Source organism: Podarcis bocagei, assembly GCF_964188305.1.
Source record: "Podarcis bocagei genome assembly, chromosome: 7".
NCBI lineage: Eukaryota > Metazoa > Chordata > Lepidosauria > Squamata > Lacertidae > Podarcis > Podarcis bocagei.
In genome coordinates, this window is record NC_138132.1 from 25825059 (window position 1) to 25843241 (window position 18183).

Here is an 18183-nt window from a genome sequence, read left to right on the forward strand (position 1 = left end):
ATCGTTTCCCCCCTGCTCCCATAATTTTATCCTCACAACTACCCTGTGAGATAGTTTAGGGTGAGAGGCAGGTACTGGCCCAAGGCCCCCTCAGTGAGCTTCATGCCGAGTGGGTATTTGGACCCTGGCCTTCTAGTTCATAGTACAACACTCTAACCGTTACACCACACTGGCTCCACATTTTGCTACTGGTAGCAAAGGAAAAGAAGGTGCTCCATCACCACTCCTTGAGGAAAAACTGACTGGGCAGGGGGCAACTGAATCTTACTTGTACCCTGGCAATGGGCACTTGAGGGAGCAGGCTAATTTCTTTGCCTCTAACAGGGGTGCTTGGAGTAGGCCCCTCAAAATCATAGGCCCATGCCAACTGGCCCACACACTTCTGTTCTGACTTGCACGTATCACACATAGCTCTGATCTTCAACTAGACATGGCTGGCTCTGTTAATTTTCGTTCTCTCACTCTCTAATTCCCCCTTCCCCTAGTCTTAAATTCATTTCTCCACAAATTTTGTTTTTCTAAATTCTCCTGGATAGGAATTAGCATTTTAGTGCACATTCCCCTCTCACACTCTTTTCTTTTTTTTCTTTTTGCAATTTTGCCTCACGTATGCATTTTCGCATAACAATTTTCCTGAATATAATGTGGTTTTGGTGTGCCATTTTCACTACTATGTGGGCTTTTGAGCACACTTTCCTTTCGTCTATTCATTTTTGTACACCTTACTTGGCTGGGGAACCACTCTGCAAAATTCAGAAATGTGCGAATTTCCAGTTTGCACATTGTTTCAGAAAATGCTAATTTAGTAGGTTTGCTTTTCAATGCAGATTTAATTGCAATTCTCCCCTGAACCTGTTTCCAATGGAGAAGGAGGACTGGGGGACTCCAACTCCCATCAGCCCCAGCCAGCATGACCAATGATCAGGAAGGGTGGGATTCGGTGTCCAACAATGCCCGGAAATCCATATGTTCACCACCCCACTGAAGCTCTTTCTAGCCTGGGTGGGGCTGTATCAAATAACCTTTGAGCCAAAAGGCTTTTTTAAAAAATGTAGCTCAGTTTTATCTTTGCAAATCTTCGAAGCATTGGCAAACTGGGCACCAGGCAATCGTACAAGAGGCGTTCGGCTCTGGTGGGACTCAATTTGTTGCTAGGATTCGGGCTTTGGCAATTATCTCTGATAGCACCATTAAGTGGCGGGCAAATCAGAGTGAAAATTCCTCCGCTGCCAAATGGTTTCCAGGGGTATTGGTGGAAGCTGGTGTCAATAGAATTGTAATTGCAAAAACTGAAACGGAAGTGTTAATGATGCTTCTGTTGGCACTTCACTGTCTGGAAGAGATGGAAATGCTGCCCCAGATCTATTTAGGCCTGGTGCTCATTGAAGTGGCGTATCTATCTCAGAGCTATATTACTTCAGACTCCCGGGGAGGGGCTGCTATTATGATGGAATGCTCCCCCATGAAGAATTAGGAGAAAGCACTGCATGCGTAAAGCTAGCATTTCAGGAAGAAGGCTGGAGGAGAAGCATTGAATCATAGAACTGTGGAGTTGGAATGGGTGCAAAGGGATCACAGATGAAGTATGCCTGGCATATGGTCATTCAATCTCTGCTTAAAAGCCTCTAAAGAAGGAGAGTCCACCTTCTGAGGTAGCCCATTCCACTGCCGAACAGCTCTTACTGTCAGAAAGTTCTTCCTAATGTTTAGTCAGACTCTCCTTCCTTGTAATTTGAACCCATTGATTCAGGTCCATCTTCCACAGCCCCACAGATATTTGAAGATGGCTGTCATATCACATCTTAGGCTTCTCTTCTCCAGGCTACACATACCCAGCTCCCTCAACCGTTCCTCATAAGGCTTGGTTTCCAGATCCTTTATCATGTTGGTCACCCTCCTCTACACACGTTCCAGTTTATCAATATCCCTTTTGAACCCTTCCACCTGGCATCTTGTTTTCTGTATGTGAGGAATGCTTTGCATTGGGGAACATCCAGTCACAGGACTGACCACCTGAAAAGTGGTATGGTCCAGAGACAGAGAGAGAGCTAAGCATATAGGATTGTACCACTGGCATGAGGGGAGGGGGATGATACTGAACATTACCTGTAGAATTATGTTCACCCCTGTCCCTAATTCCCGCACAGATGCATAGTACATGTATGATAGGGATTATATTTGTGCTTAGTGAAATCCACAAAATAAGATTGTGTCATGTTATGGAGAGAGAAGCAGTGGCTGCAGTTGGATGTTTCTTTATGGCAGGCATGGAAAACTTTTTTCCAACAGGAGGGCCACATTCTTTCTGGGTAAGCTTCCAAGGGCCACATACCAGTGGGGGGCAGAACCAGACATAAAAGCAGACAGAGCAGCAAATATAAAGTTTTGCCTTTGTACACAGAACTAGTTTCTGCACACACCCCTCTTTCTTTCTTTCTTTCTTTCTTTCTTTCTTTCTTTCTTTCTTTCTTCATCTAGGCAAGCAAGAAGTATTGTCATGGTTCAATGACATGTTTCAGCCAGGCAAAGACACATGAGGAAGGTGCAAATCAGGGCCGGGGTGTGGAATAGTGGTTGTGGCCCAGGGAGATTTCTGATAGCCTGGATGGTGGCACTTGGGTGCCCAGGCCTGAGGTTCAACCCCCTCATTTGTGAGTGTGGTGTAGTGGTTAAAGTGTCAGACTATGACCCAGGAGACCCTGCCTCTCAGCCTGACCTATCTCACAGGGTTGCTGTTGGAGGTTAAACACCTCCTTGGAGAATAAACAAATGTATTTGTCTTTTTCTTCTCTCTTTGGAACTCTTAAGTTCTAGGGCAGCCTATAAACAATGCAAATAAATGAGTATCATCACTCTTCCACTACCAAATAGACGCCATGTTCTCCCACAGTGCCTATTCCAATGGTACCCACCATCCCCAAAGCAGCGCTGCCATGTACACACACACACTGAGGAGGGGAGAGAGAAAAGGCATAAAACTATTTGGATGCAATTGAATTGGATGTATAATTCACTATTTATTATTCTGCCCATTATATGCTGAGCCAAGGGGGAAATTCTTTGCAAATATAATTTCCCAGTACTGGAATAAATAAATAAAACACCCCAAGATATATATAGGCAGAATTTTTAATATTTAACCAGGATTATATTATATATATAGGATGGTTTTATGTGCAGCAGCTGCTAGGAAACAACTCAGCACATGGTTGTTGTTGTTTTTAAAAAAATGAATTCTGTTAGCGATTTTACCTGAATTGATTTATAGGAGTAGCAAATATGGTGGGTACAGATTTTATGTATGTTTTTCTTATATTCTCGGTCATTGTTTCCTGTCAATCATTAGTTTGTTGCGAATGTATGGCCATAGTGGTCTTGCAAAGGCCATTGGGTTAGATGCATTAAAATGTTACTATATCACACACAAACACACACACACACAGGATCTCTGGAACAACCCTAAACTGTTACACAGCATTATGCCTCTGAATATCTGTTCCTGGGAGAGTGCTGTTAGCCCTCACTTCCTGCTTCCCGGCTTCCCATAAGTATCTGGTGGTCCACTGTGAGAACACAATACAGTGGTACCTCGGGTTAAGTACTTAATTCATTCCGGAGGTCCGTTCTTAACCTGAAACTGTTCTTAACCTGAAGCACCACTTTAGCTAATGGGGCCTCCTGCTGCCGCCGCGCCGCCAGAGCACGATTTCTGTTCTCATCCTGAAGCAAAGATCTTAACCCGAGGTAATATTTCTGGGTTAGCGGAGTCTGTAACCTGAAGCATATGTAACCCGAGGTACCACTGTACTGGGCTAGATGAGCTTTTGGCCAGACTCAGCAGGGTTCTTCTTGTGTTCAACCAGACAAAGTGTGGAGAACATGAAAGTTCACAGGTAGCCACAAGCAGCAAAGTTTCAATAGGGGTAGGGAATGGGGAGGAACCAACAGCAACCAGAAAAATCCCCAGCCTCATCAAATTTATGAACTCCCCCCCCCCCAAAAAATGCTCAAAATGCACCTCTACTTCAGCAGCCCATGAAGACTGCACGTTGTGCATATTCTGTCAACTTACCGTATTTTTCCGTGTATAAGATTAGGTTCCCCCCCCCTTAAAAATAATGTCAAAAATTAGGGGGTGTCTTATACACAAGGCCATCTCCCCCCATTTTCTTAAATCTGAGTTCCCCAAAATAGGGGCCATCTTATACATGGGGGTGACTTATAGACAGAAAAATACGGTAAGTTGCCATTCTTCTTTGCTTGGTACCTCGCTCGTTTTCCATTTTGGGGCTAACAAAACATGGGCCGCAGTAGTAGCATACATAAATAACCTTTTTTGACACCTGGAAATTTCAGTCTGAAGTATCCCCAATAGAAAGGAATCTGGGGTTTTGGGGGGAAGTACTTGTAAACATTTTTTTTCAATTCATTATGGATCATTTCCCAATTCTCGTTTACCCTTTTACAAGTCCACCACATATGAAAGGACGTTCCCTCCACCTCTTTGCATCTCCAGCACTTATCTGATTCAGTCTTATACATCTTAGAAAGCCTACTCGGAGTTAAATACCATCTGTGAATCATTTTCAGGTAGTTCTCCTTCAAAGAAAAACATGCTGTAAACCTCAAGTCACTTTTTCAGAGAGTTTTCCCCAGAGGTTAAAAACTATATTGTGTCCTATATCTATTGCCCAGTGTGTCATTGAAGTCTTAACAAGCTCATCTTTTGTTTCTCAGTCTAATAACAGATTATACATTTTAGACAAAAGTTTCTCTTTGTTTTGTAGAAGTTCTTTTTCAAATTTGAGCTTTGGTCTGAAAAACCATTTTTTCTATCTAATTTAAACATTTCATGTAACTGATGGTATTGTAACCAATCCGTTAACATGGCTCCTGACATTTTCCATTGACTTCAGTTTAGGTCGTCTCCCCCCCCCCCCGTAAAGTGGAGCAATTCCCTGTAAGTCACCCACTGTCTATCCATATTAACTCTCTTAATTGTAATAGCCTTCATAGGAGATAGCCGTAAAGGTGTTTTCCTTTCCAGCAGATTTTTATATTTCTCCCAAACGCTATACAGATTCTTCCTAAGAATATGGTTCATAAAACTTTTATAAAATTTCACCTTCCCATAGGCATGCATGCCAGCCGAATTTTAAGTCATGACCTTCTAAGTCCAGGATGTCTGGGCAAGGGGAGACAATCATGCCCTTCTTTGTTTTTCCCTCCAAAGGTGGGCACACTGCTTCATTCCAAAGCAGGGCAGGGCCTATAGCTTCCTGCTGAAATTTTGTAAATATTTCATGCCACAATTGTTCCAAATCTTTTTTTATCTCTCCCTCTTCTGTTGTGCTGTAGCACACGGGCGCCCCACTAAACGGCAATAATACAATGACATTAGGGAAGCACTGCAGAGCAGCTAACCAACCAGAATGATGTGTGGATAGTCCAGTATAAATCCACCGCTAATGAACTATTATTGTGTCAATGACATGTTGAGGTATACATCCACAAAACAATCCATTGATCTGGAGGTACCGAAGGCACATTTTCTTCTGTGAGTGAAGGACACGGGGCAAGTAATTCGTCTGTGTATTGCATAATTACTGAGAATCTGTAGAGAGTGAATGAATGAAAGAGAAGCAGTCAGAGTAAATAAAATCCAATCCGATAGCCACCATGTCTGATCCATTTGCAAATAGCTAAGAACGCATGTCAACTTTCTCTCTCTCTTTCTCTCTCTTCACATTACTTCTAATGTGGTTGATATTTCCGTCTAGGAACCTTTGATCATATCGAGACCACTGCACAGACACTCAACTGTTCTTTCCATCTCTTTTTATCCTTTTGGTCCTGCTTAGCTAGCTGAGAACTTTCATGTTTTCCAGAAGAGTCATTTCCGTCGCTTATAGTGCAATCAGAACATGATGAATGAGCTGGGCATGGGAGGGAAGGGGCATCTCTGTCTTCCACGCAGCTGCTCAAGGTACAAGAGCCTTGTTAGGAAACGTCAACACTTGAGGAGAAGGAGAAGGGGGAAATTCTCACTCCTTATCTTCCGCAGTGTTTATCATTAGCAACAGCAGCAATGATGCAATTCTGTTCCATTTTATTTTCATGTTAACAGCCATGCACAATACAAAGTTGCACAGCATGAAATGAAATAATAAGCATAGGAGCCAACTCCTAAGTACGGAGGTCCCTTTGGTGCCCCCAATAATTTTTTTTAGGGGGCTAGACCCCCCCCCCAAGTTAATGAGCATTACCATTCAAATGGTGCGCATGTGCTGCATCTTGTGATTGATTATGTGGGGCTGGGCTTACCTGCCCCCCACCCCATATTTTATTCAAGTTGGCAACCCTGCATTCAAGAGTGTGGGGGGGGGAAGAAAGAGTATGGGCTGGATGGACCTACTTTGGACCACACCTTCTGGAGCCATATCCCCCCCCCCCACTGCTTAAAAAATAAATAAATAAATCATTGCCTTCCTTCATCCTTGCACTGCCTCCTTAAATCTTAAACCCCTTCCAAATGTGCCTCTAAATTCATTGTGTCTTTAACTAGCTGCTTAATCACTACAAATCATGATACAAGAGGGACACGCCAGTTACAAGGGCAGAGCGGCTCCATCTGCTTGGCAGTTCTCGAAGTCTTCCATCATAGAAACTGCCTTTTCGTCTCCTGCCCGCCTTGTCCTTCATATCGTCCTTGGCTGGTATAGAATTCTCAGCTGCCAGGAAATAGACCTGACACCCAAAACAACAGTAAAACTCATGAAGGTTTCCAAGGCAGCTCTGGATAGCAGCCCATCTCGTCGCTTCTAGCAGGAAACCAAGCACATATGTTTCAAGGCATATACTGGTCCCCAGTCAAGTCACTTCCAGACAACCTGTTTATCCTGTTTGCAGAAAGTCTGTGGGGAGGTTTTGTGATGACGGTTGTTTATTGGAAATCCCATTTTGATTTGTTTGTAGGGAGGGAACACAATACCACATCAAACACTTGGTGTTTTCCAGCACGTCTTTTCCCCAGTGGCGTAGCGTGGGGGGTGCAGGGGGGCCGGCCGCACCGGGCGCAACATCTGGGGGTTAGGGGGCGCAAATCCACGGGTTAGGGGCGCAAATCCACGGGTTAGGGGGCGCAAATTACTTGCCTTGCCCCGGGTGCTGACAACCCACGCTACGCCACTGCTTTTCCCCCATCACTTTCCTTACTGCAAAAGTCTGCTGTTTTGTTTTTAAACAGAAGCAGGTCTGTTGCACAAGAGGGCAAGAAATGCAAATCCAGAAGGTACCCTCAATGAATCCAAACATAAAAGTATGTGACTCCATCTGTCAGGGATTCTTTAGCTGTGATTCCCCCAAATATCCATGCATCCATTCGTTACCTTTTCCGGTGCACGGACAAAGGTTTTGCAAGGTCTAGCTCATTTTATTATTATTATTATTATTATTATTATTATTATTATTATTATTATTATTATTATGCTTGAGCCCATAGCCTTAGAATAAGAATGCCACTGAGGAGAATGTATTCAGAAACCAGAAGAAATTAGAAAGTGTTTCCAGAGATATTTCAAAAAATTGTTTACCCAAGGACACCAAGCAGAGACCGAGATAAACCAATTCTTAGAAAGTTATGGCCTGCAAAAACTAACACAAGATAAACAAACAGCCCTGAATTATAAAATAACACAACAGGAAATTGAAAGCGCCATTCAGAACATGCAACTAGGCAAATCCCCAGGTCCAGATGGACTTACCTCCAAATATTACAAGATACTGAAGGAATATCTGGTTCAGCCACTAATGGAGGTATGCAATCAAATTATGGAAGGGAAGGGGGCACCAGAATCGTGGAAAGAGGCATTCATCACTTTGATACCAAAATCGGAATCTGAAAAGACTCAACTTAAGAACTACCGTCCCATCTCACTCCTAAACGTGGATTACAAAATTTTTGCTGATATTTTAGCAAATAGATTGAAAAAAGTTTTAAACGAAGTAATACATAAAGACCAAGTAGGCTTTCTCCCTGGCAGGCATTTGTCTGACAACACCAGGAACATTGTGGACGTTTTGGAGTTATTACAGACAAATTTGAACACAAAAGCAGTTTTGATCTTTATAGATGCAGAGAAGGCCTTTGATAACATATCTTGGAAATTTATGAAGAAAAATTTGGAAGGGATGGGTGTGGGAAGGGCGTTCCAAAATGGTATTGAAGCAATCTATTCAGAACAAAAAGCTAAACTGATAGTAAACAATGTGGTGACAGAGGAGTTTAAAATTGAAAAAGGGACACGACAGGGATGCCCCCTATCACCCTTGTTATTTATTTCTGTCCTGGAGGTGTTGCTGAACTTGATCAGGAAGGACCAGCAGGTGGAAGGAATACAGGTCGGAGAAAAACAATATAAATTGAAGGCCTTTGCAGACGATTTGGTTTTGACAGTACAGGAGCCAGAAACTAGTACAAAAAGAGCTTTAGAGCTAATCTCTGAATTTGGTCGGGTAGCGGGATTCAAGTTGAACAAACAAAAAACTAAGGTTTTGGCAAAAAATATGACACCTTCAGAAATAGAGGGGTTTCAGAAGGAAACAGAATTAAACGTGGTAACAAAAGTGAAATACCTGGGGGTTAACTTGACCGGGAGAAACTTGAATTTGTTCAAAGACAACTATGAAAAATGTTGGTCTGAAATTAAAAGGGACTTAGAAATTTGGTCAAGATTGAAACTTTCCTTGTTGGGAAGGATCGCAGCAGTGAAAATGAATGTATTGCCAAGAATGTTATTTTTGTTTCAAACCCTCCAGATCGTGGACAGAGTGGAGTGTTTTGGAAAGTGGCAGAAGGACATCACGAAGTTTTTCTGGCAGGGCAAAAAGCCCCGAATAAAATTTAAGATACTAACAGATGCGAAGGAGAGAGGGGGATTTGCCCTGCCGGACTTAAGATTGTATTATGAAGCTGCATCCTTCTGCTGGATGAAGGATTGGTTTCTGTTAGAAAACACTGATGTCCTAGATCTGGAAGGGCATAGCAATGCTTTCGGGTGGCATGCATACTTGTGGTACGACAAGGTAAAGTCTCATAAACTGTTTAAAAACCATATTGTCAGGAAAGCTCTATTTATTGTCTGGACTAAATACAAGGACTTACTTGAAAATAAGACCCCGAGGTGGCTATCACCGACGGAGGCTAAAGCCATTAAACTACGTAACATGGGGAGTGGCTGGGCAAAATACTGTGAGTTAATAGAAAGAGATGGTGATACTTGGAGGTTGCAGAGCTTTGAAAAATTGAAGGGAAAGGTGCGAGACTGGTTCCATTATGCCCAAATTCTAGAGGTGTTTAAAAAGGATAAAAAAATTGGTTTCCAGGTGGAAAAATCAAAACTAGAGACAGAACTACTTGAACCTAAGACGAAAGTGCTTTCAAGAATGTATAACTTGTTGCTTAAATGGAATACTCAAGATGAGACAGTTAAATCAGCTATGATAAAATGGGCTCAGGACATTGGGTACAACATTATGTTTGAAGACTGGGAAAGGTTATGGACCACCGGTATGAAATTCACGGCATGTAGTGCCTTAAAAGAAAACATTATGAAAATGGTATACAGGTGGTACATGACCCCAGTCAAACTTGCAAAGATATACCATCTGTCTGACAATAAATGTTGGAAATGTAAGGAGGCTGAAGGAACATTCTTTCACCTCTGGTGGACATGCCCGAGGGTGAAGGCTTTTTGGGAAATGATTTATAATGAGTTGAAAAAGGTGTTTAAGTACACCTTTCACAAGAAACCAGAGGCCTTCCTCCTGGGCATTGTGGGCCAGAGAGTGTCAAAGAAAGATAGAACTTTCTTTTTATATGCAACTACAGCAGCAAGAATCCTTATAGCTAAACATTGGAAGGCACAGGAGCTACCCACGCTGGAAGAGTGGCATTCGCAGCTGATGGACTACATGGAACTGGCCGAAATGACCGGCAGAATCCGAGATCTGGGAGAAGAGGCAGTGGAAGAGGATTGGAAAAAATTTAAGGACTATCTACAAAAACATTATAAGCTATATGAATGTTGAGAATTTGCTAAGTTTTTGGGAAAAACATGCTTCAGCATTGAGATCTATAAATGATGGAAATTAAGTTATGATTTTGAAAAGTATAAATTACAGATGATATAACTAAATGAAAGCACAAAAACACATGAAATAAGGTATCAATTTGCTGTTTATTTTTATTGTAAAGAAAGCAGGGGATGGAAGATCTGGGGAAGTCCAGTTGACTACGAAAATAGATCTGGAAAAATGAATTTTCTTTTATAATTTCTTCTTTTTTCTGTAAAATCGCTTTTGTTATGTTGTTGACGATGTTCTTTGACCTTGGAAAAAAAGCAATAAAAAATTTATTAAAAAAAAAAATAGAATAAGAATGCCACTGAACTGCAAACAGCTGCCAACTATCCTTTTCATCCAGGAAAATATTGTGGGAAATGTATTCAGTGCATGTACCAAGATATTAGCTCCAACTCACAATCTGTTTTTTGATGCACACATCAGCACTGAACATTGCTCACTGTGGCCCTGAAGAGTTATTTGGCAAATAATCTTGCAGTTAGGTGCAGCAAGCTGGCTCAGCCTGATTGTAATCTCTGTGCTCCTGCTAATCTTGCCTCTGCTTACTCCACAAGTTTGTGATATCAGCAGGGTTTAGCTCAAGCTAGAGATCTGCCTGGTACGGAGTCCTGAGCCAAAAATATCCCACTGAATCAGATCACGTTAGGAACTTAGGCAGCTGCTGCATGCCGAGTCAGGTTCATCCCATCTCACTCTGTATTGTCTGCGCTGACTGGCAGTGGCTCTCCAGGGTTTTACATAAGGAACATTCCCAGCCCTGCCTGGAGATGCCAGAGAGTGAACCTGGAACCTTCTGCACACAAAGCAGACCCTCTGCCACTACATGATGGCTCTTCCCGCATTCAGAGCATCATCACAGCTGGACTCATACCACGGCAATTTTAGGGAGGGTTGCCAGGTGAAAGAGCATCATTCAAAGGTACCCTGCCAATACCATATTCATGGAGGCCCTTGGGCAAGTGTCCTGCCCCACTCCTCCTTGCCACAGCCAGCCCTGCCCATCATTCGTTTGCCCTCTTCTTCTTGGGTCTAATGTGATTGGCCACCCAGAGGCAAAGGCTAAAGCAGAACAGAGACAGCTGCCTGCTCTCTGTGCTCCTGTCACTGCACATTCCACTACGGAGGAGAGATGTGCAGGCAGAAGTATCTGTAGGGAGGAACAGCAGAGCAAGAGAGCTCTAAGGTTAGCAGTGGGTCCCTTGCTGGGGCACAGGCCTTGGCAGGTGCCTGATAATGTCAACTCCTGAGCCCTATCACAAAAGCTTTCGACAAACATCACCTACGCACATTTTTCATTGCATTCTTAAGAACTAGGAAATTGCCTTTAAAATCAGCAGCAGTAAAACTCCAGTTCTTAGCATGCCAGATTAAAATTCTGCTTCCCATATGAAATCCTGCGTGGTGTAGTGCTTGAATGCAAAAAATATATATGAGCACTTTTCATTTTGGAGATATGGGGAAAGCACATAACACCCCCACCAAAAAACAACAACACAGAACCTGGGAAGTGTTATTAAGGGTGCTGAGAATTGTAGCACTATGTGGGGGAAACTACAGTTCCCAGGATTCTTGGAGGTGTGTGTGCACTAAATGCATGGTGTGTACACAGCCTCGGTCTATTTGGTCTGGGGTTGCGTATTTCTCAAATAGCTGCTAGCCACATGCATTCTGGTTATATGTATTGCACAATTGCATGGTCACATTGGAAGCAGCATTTATTATTATTATTATTATTATTATTATTATTATTATTATTATTATTATTATTATTATATCATTCTAAGAATTCCAGTTTGGTTTAGGGTGGTTGGCATAAAATATGGATAATTTTGTCAATTCCAGTTTCTTATTTTTTCCATTCTTTTAAGTTCAGCTCATCACACTTCCATGTCAGTTGTCAAATTTTGGGGTGGTTTTTTTTAAGTCCTCATGAAAATTAATCAGTGTGCTAGTGCAAATTTTCCTGAATGCATACATTTTTGCAAGCAATTCCCCCTAAATTTGTGTATGCTATTTTCATGAATGCATTTAAAGTCAAACTTGGCACACCTTTTTTTGTTGCTGCAAAACTGCATCATTCAGAGAAAGGTGAATTCTGAAGGATAGCTCTGTTTCAGTTCACATATTGCTTCGGGAAATTTGGTAGGTTTGTATCAGAATGCAAACCAAGCTAGAATTCTTCCCCAGACCTAGGAAGCAATATTCTAGTCCTCATTAATGACAGATTTGCAAGTGAGGAGGAAATGTTTGTTGACATTTCAGAAGCTGCAGAAACTAATGAGGAAGACATCAGTGTCTTGAACAAGTCTTTGCTCCTTTCCATAACTAGGAGTAGAACAAGTGATACAAGAAGCCAAATACAGTAGTTGCAAAACGACATGAGTGACATGATATAATGCACCTTTTCTTGGTGGAGGGTTGATATTCCCTTAGCATAACAATTTAACATGAACATTTTCACATGGGTAATTAAAAATAGATTTGGACCACAAATCCTTTAAAAATAAGTTATGAAACTTGATGGTAGGATCTTTTATTTTTCCATCTCTGACAAGTCAGACAATCATTTCCAATCTAGTTGCAGGTGTTAATTGGGCACATCTGTCTGACAGCTTAAATGTCTCTAGCTAACGTCTACAGGTGGATTTTCACCTTTTGCAGAGATGCTTTCATCTCTGAGTCCCTATTAAGCAAAGAAGCACAGACAGGAACCAATAAGGAGTGTACAAATGGAATCTTTTAAGACAGGTGTTTGCAAAATCAGAGAAAGAAAGAAAGATTCTGAACATAACAGGAATATTTAAGTACAGGCTGTCAGTTTATTTCAAGCTGAAAATATACCCTAAAAATTAAAAACCAAAGTTTTAAAAAATGAAAAGCAATGTTTTTAAAGAGTAGAAGGGTAAAACTTGAAACTTTCCATCATATATGAAATTTGGGAACTGTGAACGTGAACTCTCTCATTTGACAGGACCATTGATAGAAATGTCTCCCGGAGGAGTCTCTAAATTCCAGTTGATTACGGAAGGATTAACAGAACAGGAAAGAGTGTGGTGATGAGATTTGTCGAGGGATGGGGGCTTAAATAAAAAGCTCGACATTTCACTCAGTAGGGCTAAGCCAGAGGTCAGCAAACTAAAGCCCGGGGGCCAGATGTGGCCCACTGGGCTCATTAATCTGGCCCACGAACCTTGCGGACTCTGCCGCCCACCCGCTCAGTCAATCCCCACGCTAAACCGGCATGGTGTGGAGGCCTCACGGTGTGGGGACTGACCTCCACGCCACTGCTGCGGCTTCGGATTGGCTGCAAGAAGCTCCTGCAGCCAATCCGAAGCCACAGACGCCTCTGGGCGACACCTCTTCCTTCCCGCTGCGGTGGCCGTATATGGCCAAGAGCTGAGCAGGAGGAAGTGGTGGCGGGGAGGCTGCCTCTGCTGCCCAGGCCAGTGGCATGGACTCTGCGCCCCGCAGACCCCTGGCCGAGGCAGAGGACGATGACAATGCTGCCAAAGTTGAGGCGGCATCAGTGGCTGCGGCGGGGGGGGGGGTCCTTTCGAGAGGGAGGTTGCTTTTGGGAGAGGTGAGTCTGGCCCCCCCACAAGGTTTGAGGGACAGTGGACTGGTCCCCTCCTGAAAAAATGTTGACCCTTGGATCAGCGCCCACTGGGCACTGCTGGGCACAGTGAGACTTCATAGAATCTGCAAGCCTGCCGTCAGCTTTGGAATAGGAAATTAACCCAAGGCATAGGTTAGTTAAACAGAGAACCAAAGCTTAGGCTTTCCAAATATTGCTTCAGATTGGGGGGGGGGTGAGCAAAGTGGTGAACAAAGGCCCCCTAGGAGCGATCCAGAATTCATAGAGGCCACATCCAAAGTGTTTAAGTGGACCCTGAAGTGAAGTGTGGGTGAGGGAGCTCACACAGCCCTAGCCAGCCCTGCAGTTCCCATCATCTCCAGAGAGCATGGCCAACGGTCAGGGATGATGGGAGTTGTAGTGCAACTAGGTCTGGAGAGTTATAGGTTCCCCATCCTGCCATACCAAATTAACCAGAAGTAAATCATGTTCAATTCAATGGGGCTTGTTTTTAAGTAATTCTGTGTAGCTGGGATGGGGAATCTCTGGCCTTCAAGATGCTGTGGAGCTACATCACCCCTGAGCACTGACCATGTTGACAGAGGCTGATGGGAGCTGGAGTCCCACAACGTATGGATGATCATGGGTTCCTCACCCCCAGTTTATGAGATCACACTGTTCGGCGCCTATCAAGCCTTCCTCTGACATCTGGTATCTTTACTGCCATGCAAACAAAAGAACCACTAGACTTTCATCTCTGCATCCTGTAACTGCTGTTTCTTCAAATCGCAATTGCATGGTTCTGGTTTCTACACTACTTGTTTCACTCTGAGCAGCGGGAGGGAGGGAGGACGATCAGGTCAAACCGGGAGGAGGTCTGCTGCCTTTATTGCTCTGAGCCTTTTCATTACAGGAGAGACTAATTGCGACTCAAGTTCAACTCTGTGGTTTGGAACTTAACCTTGATGCAGACTTTAAATGCTGCCTGTGTTGGAGGGAATGTCAGGGAGGGAGTTCTACCTATCGGTGGCACATGGTGGGTAATAGTCAGGAAATTAATTAGAAAGATTGGCATATTAGACAAAAGGAAAAGCAACCTTAGGTCCTTTGAAACCTGTATGCTTGTGAGCATAAGTTTAGACATCTCTGACAGGTCTGGAAAATTGATGCTGCTATGTAAGAACTTAAGAAAAGCCCTGCTGGATCAGGCCCATCTAGTCCAGCATCCTGTTCTCACAGTGGCCAATGAGATGCTGGCAGGACCTGAACTCTCTCCACTTGTGATTACCAGCAACTGGGATTCAGAGGCAAACTGCATCTAGCAGTGGAGATAATGTTGAATTAAAATGCAGGTGATGGTCCAGCTGGGTTGTGTACATGGAAAGCAGGGAGATGGGACCACCTTGTCCTTCACCTCAAGCAGAAACAATGTCTTGGGCATCTAGTATTTCTCATTCAGGGGTATCCAACATGGTACCCTCCCCAGGTGTTGTGGATGACAATTTCCATCATTCCTGATCTTGGCCATGCTGGCTTGAGTTTGATGGGACTTGTTGCCATCCTTCAACATCTGTTGCCCCCCCCCCCCCCCGTGCTAGTTCCATTCAGTGAAGAGACTGGAGAGAGAGGTAAATATGAACAAAGAAGATGACACTAATATAATTATGATCTCTTCTCTTGGTACAGTTCAGAGGTAGGTCGTGTCCCAAGTGTCAGGTGTTCTTTTCTTCCATGGCAATTGACTGATACTTTTCATAGTATTAGTTTGATAATATCTCACCGGAAAAGCCTTCAGCCTGGATTTCAGCCAGCAGGACTAATGTCTTCTACTGGCCTTGGGCGGAAGGCAGCGATAGATAAAAGTCAAGCTGTCACATAATCCCTAAAGGAAGAAGTCCAGCCATGATCAGTTGAGTCGTCCCCCCCCCCCCCCGCATTGCTTGTCAGCAAGATGTTTCTAAGACACCAGAGGAGAGTTTCCCAAAATGCCACTCAGTGACATTGATTTGCAGTGGAATGCATAAATTGCCTCCATTGACAACTTTATTGTTAGATGACATGTCCTCCTGAGATGGCAAAGCGGGAAATGGTTATAGCTGTGATAGAGCACCTGCTTTGCATGCAGAAGGTCCTAGGTTCCCTCCCTGACATCTCCAGGAATATCTGCCAGTCAGTGTAGACAATACTGAGCTAGATGGGCCAATGGTCTGCCTGCCTGTCATATTTCATTACTGATGGCTGTCCTGCATATGCAAAACTCTATGGGTCTGCCCCATTGCTTCCCTTTTCACTTCTCACTAAATGTGTTGGAGTTTCTGTGTGCAGTGCTTGCTGCCTCTGGATCCTCTCCCTCACTCAGCATCCAACCATTCTGCCCCCAACTTCATCCTCTGACCTGTCTTCCGTGTCCCACCCCCAGTGCCCTGGCTCTGATCCTTCCTCTTCTGAGGCTTCCGGGGGGGGGGGTCCTCCAGCTAGAGCCTCCCACTAACCCTCATCATCCAGCCAGTCCCTGACAAACTGGTGGGCACCCCACAAGCAGCACTTCTAGCATTTCCAACCACCGTATTTTTCGCTCCATAAGACACACTTTTTTCCTCTTAAAATCGAAGGGGGAATGTCTGTGCGTCTTATGGAGCGAATGTGTGGTCCCTGGAGCTGGGGGGGGACCTGGGCTTCCCTCGCCAGCCCCACAAGCTCGGGGAGCAGCAGAAAGGCTGCTCCCCGAGCTTGTGGGGCTGGCGGTGGGGGAAAGCCGTGCTTCCCCCACCGCCAGCCCCAGGGAGCAGCGGGAAGGCTGAGCTCAGCCTTTCCGCTGCTCCCCGACCTGCTATTTGGGTCGAACAGCTCTGGGGTAGCCTGCAAAGCCTCTGCAGGGCAGTGGGGAGCCTTCATCCCGCTGCCCTGGGGAGGCTTCATGTGGCTATCCCTGGTTTTTGTGGGAGGTGGGGGAAGGGACAGAGCGAGGCTCTCTCACTTCCCCCACCTCCCGCAAAAGCCCCCAAGAGCTGCATATATTTTTTTCTTGAATTCCCCCCCCCCTAAATAAAAGTAGGTGCGCCTTATGGTCAGGTGCACCTTATGGAGTGAAAAATACGGTATTAGGTGGCTGGAAGAGCACGCTCTGTCCTAGCAGAGTGGTCCTGGCATCACTCTGCAGGCAGCTGGAGGCCAGCAGAGCCGGGCAGAAAGAAACCAGCACCCAATCCAACCTCTTGCTCCCCCACATCTTGCTCCACATCCCATCACAAAGGGGGTTTGGACCTCTCCCTTATTTGTGCTGTCTTGGTTGTATTTGTTAGTTCTGTGAGCCGCCCTGGCAACATTTACAAGTAGGGTGGCACAGTCATGTTAAGATTAGATTTAAACGCAAACACTAAAAGACCAGAAGCTGAGCATTTGGAAGGAACAAGTCCCTTCTGGTTTTGTTACTAGATTCAGCAATAACACACACACACACCCCAAACCCGTCTGCTTGCCTGCCCCCCTATTTCTTTCTTGCAGGCAAAACAATCAGAATGTTGTGGGCTTTATTATGCAATGCTTGTAACATCGTTGGAGAGAACTGTAAAACTTCAAGCGATTATTGTTAATCAGGAAATTTCCAGGCGATCAGTTCCCCATGGTTACCAAAGAGTTTTCTGAAAGCAAACCTGGCAGACAATAAAACAATTGATCATAATTATTTAGTCATGGGGAATTAGATTAAAAAGAAGAGACAAGGAGAGCAAAAATCCGTATGAAGGAGGAATGTGTGGCTGGTGCTGCAGCTGCAAAGATAGAGGGAAATTGATTTCTTTTTTGCCAAAGGAAAGTGGGGGCGGAGGGAAGGGGAGATAACTCTTGAAGCAATTTTGATGCTTCTTCTTTATGAATTCTCACACAATAGCCTTTACTCTCCCCTAAACATAAAATCCTATAAAAGGATCAGTCTTTCTTGTACAGATAGTGCTATTGGAGTGCTATTGGATGCGGGTGGCGCTGTGGTCTAAACAACCGGGCCTCTTGGGCTTGCCAATCAAAAGGTTGATGGTTCAAATCCCTGTGATGGGGTGAGCTCCCATTGCTCTTTCCCAGCTCTTGCCAACCTAGCTGCTCGAAAGCATGCCAGTGCAAGTAGATAAATAGGTACCAATGTGGTGGGAAGGTAAATGGGGTTTCAGTGTGCTCTAGTTTCCGTCACAGTGTTCTGTTGCACCAGAAGCGGTTTAGTAATGTGGGCCACATGACCCGGAAAAATGACTGTGGACAAACGCTGGCTCTCTTTGGCCTGAAAGCAAAATGAGCATGCAACCCCGTAGTCACCTGTGGCTGGACTTAGCCATTCAGGGGTCCTTTACCTTTTTACTTTTCTTGGAGCTGAAGTAGCTTTTGTGTAGGGGAAGGATGGGGAACCTCAGGCTCAGGGGTCAGATGCAGCCCCCCAAGCCTCTCTACCTGGCTCTTGAGGCTCTCCTCAGGTCACA

At 44.3% G+C, this 18183-nt stretch overlaps 1 protein-coding gene across 1 annotated transcript in view; it reads left to right on the top strand.

Annotated features, from left to right (window-relative positions):
* Nucleotides 1–18183, top strand: part of OPRD1 (opioid receptor delta 1) — a 46821-nt gene that overhangs the window by 17908 nt on the left and 10730 nt on the right. The window lies entirely within an intron of this gene.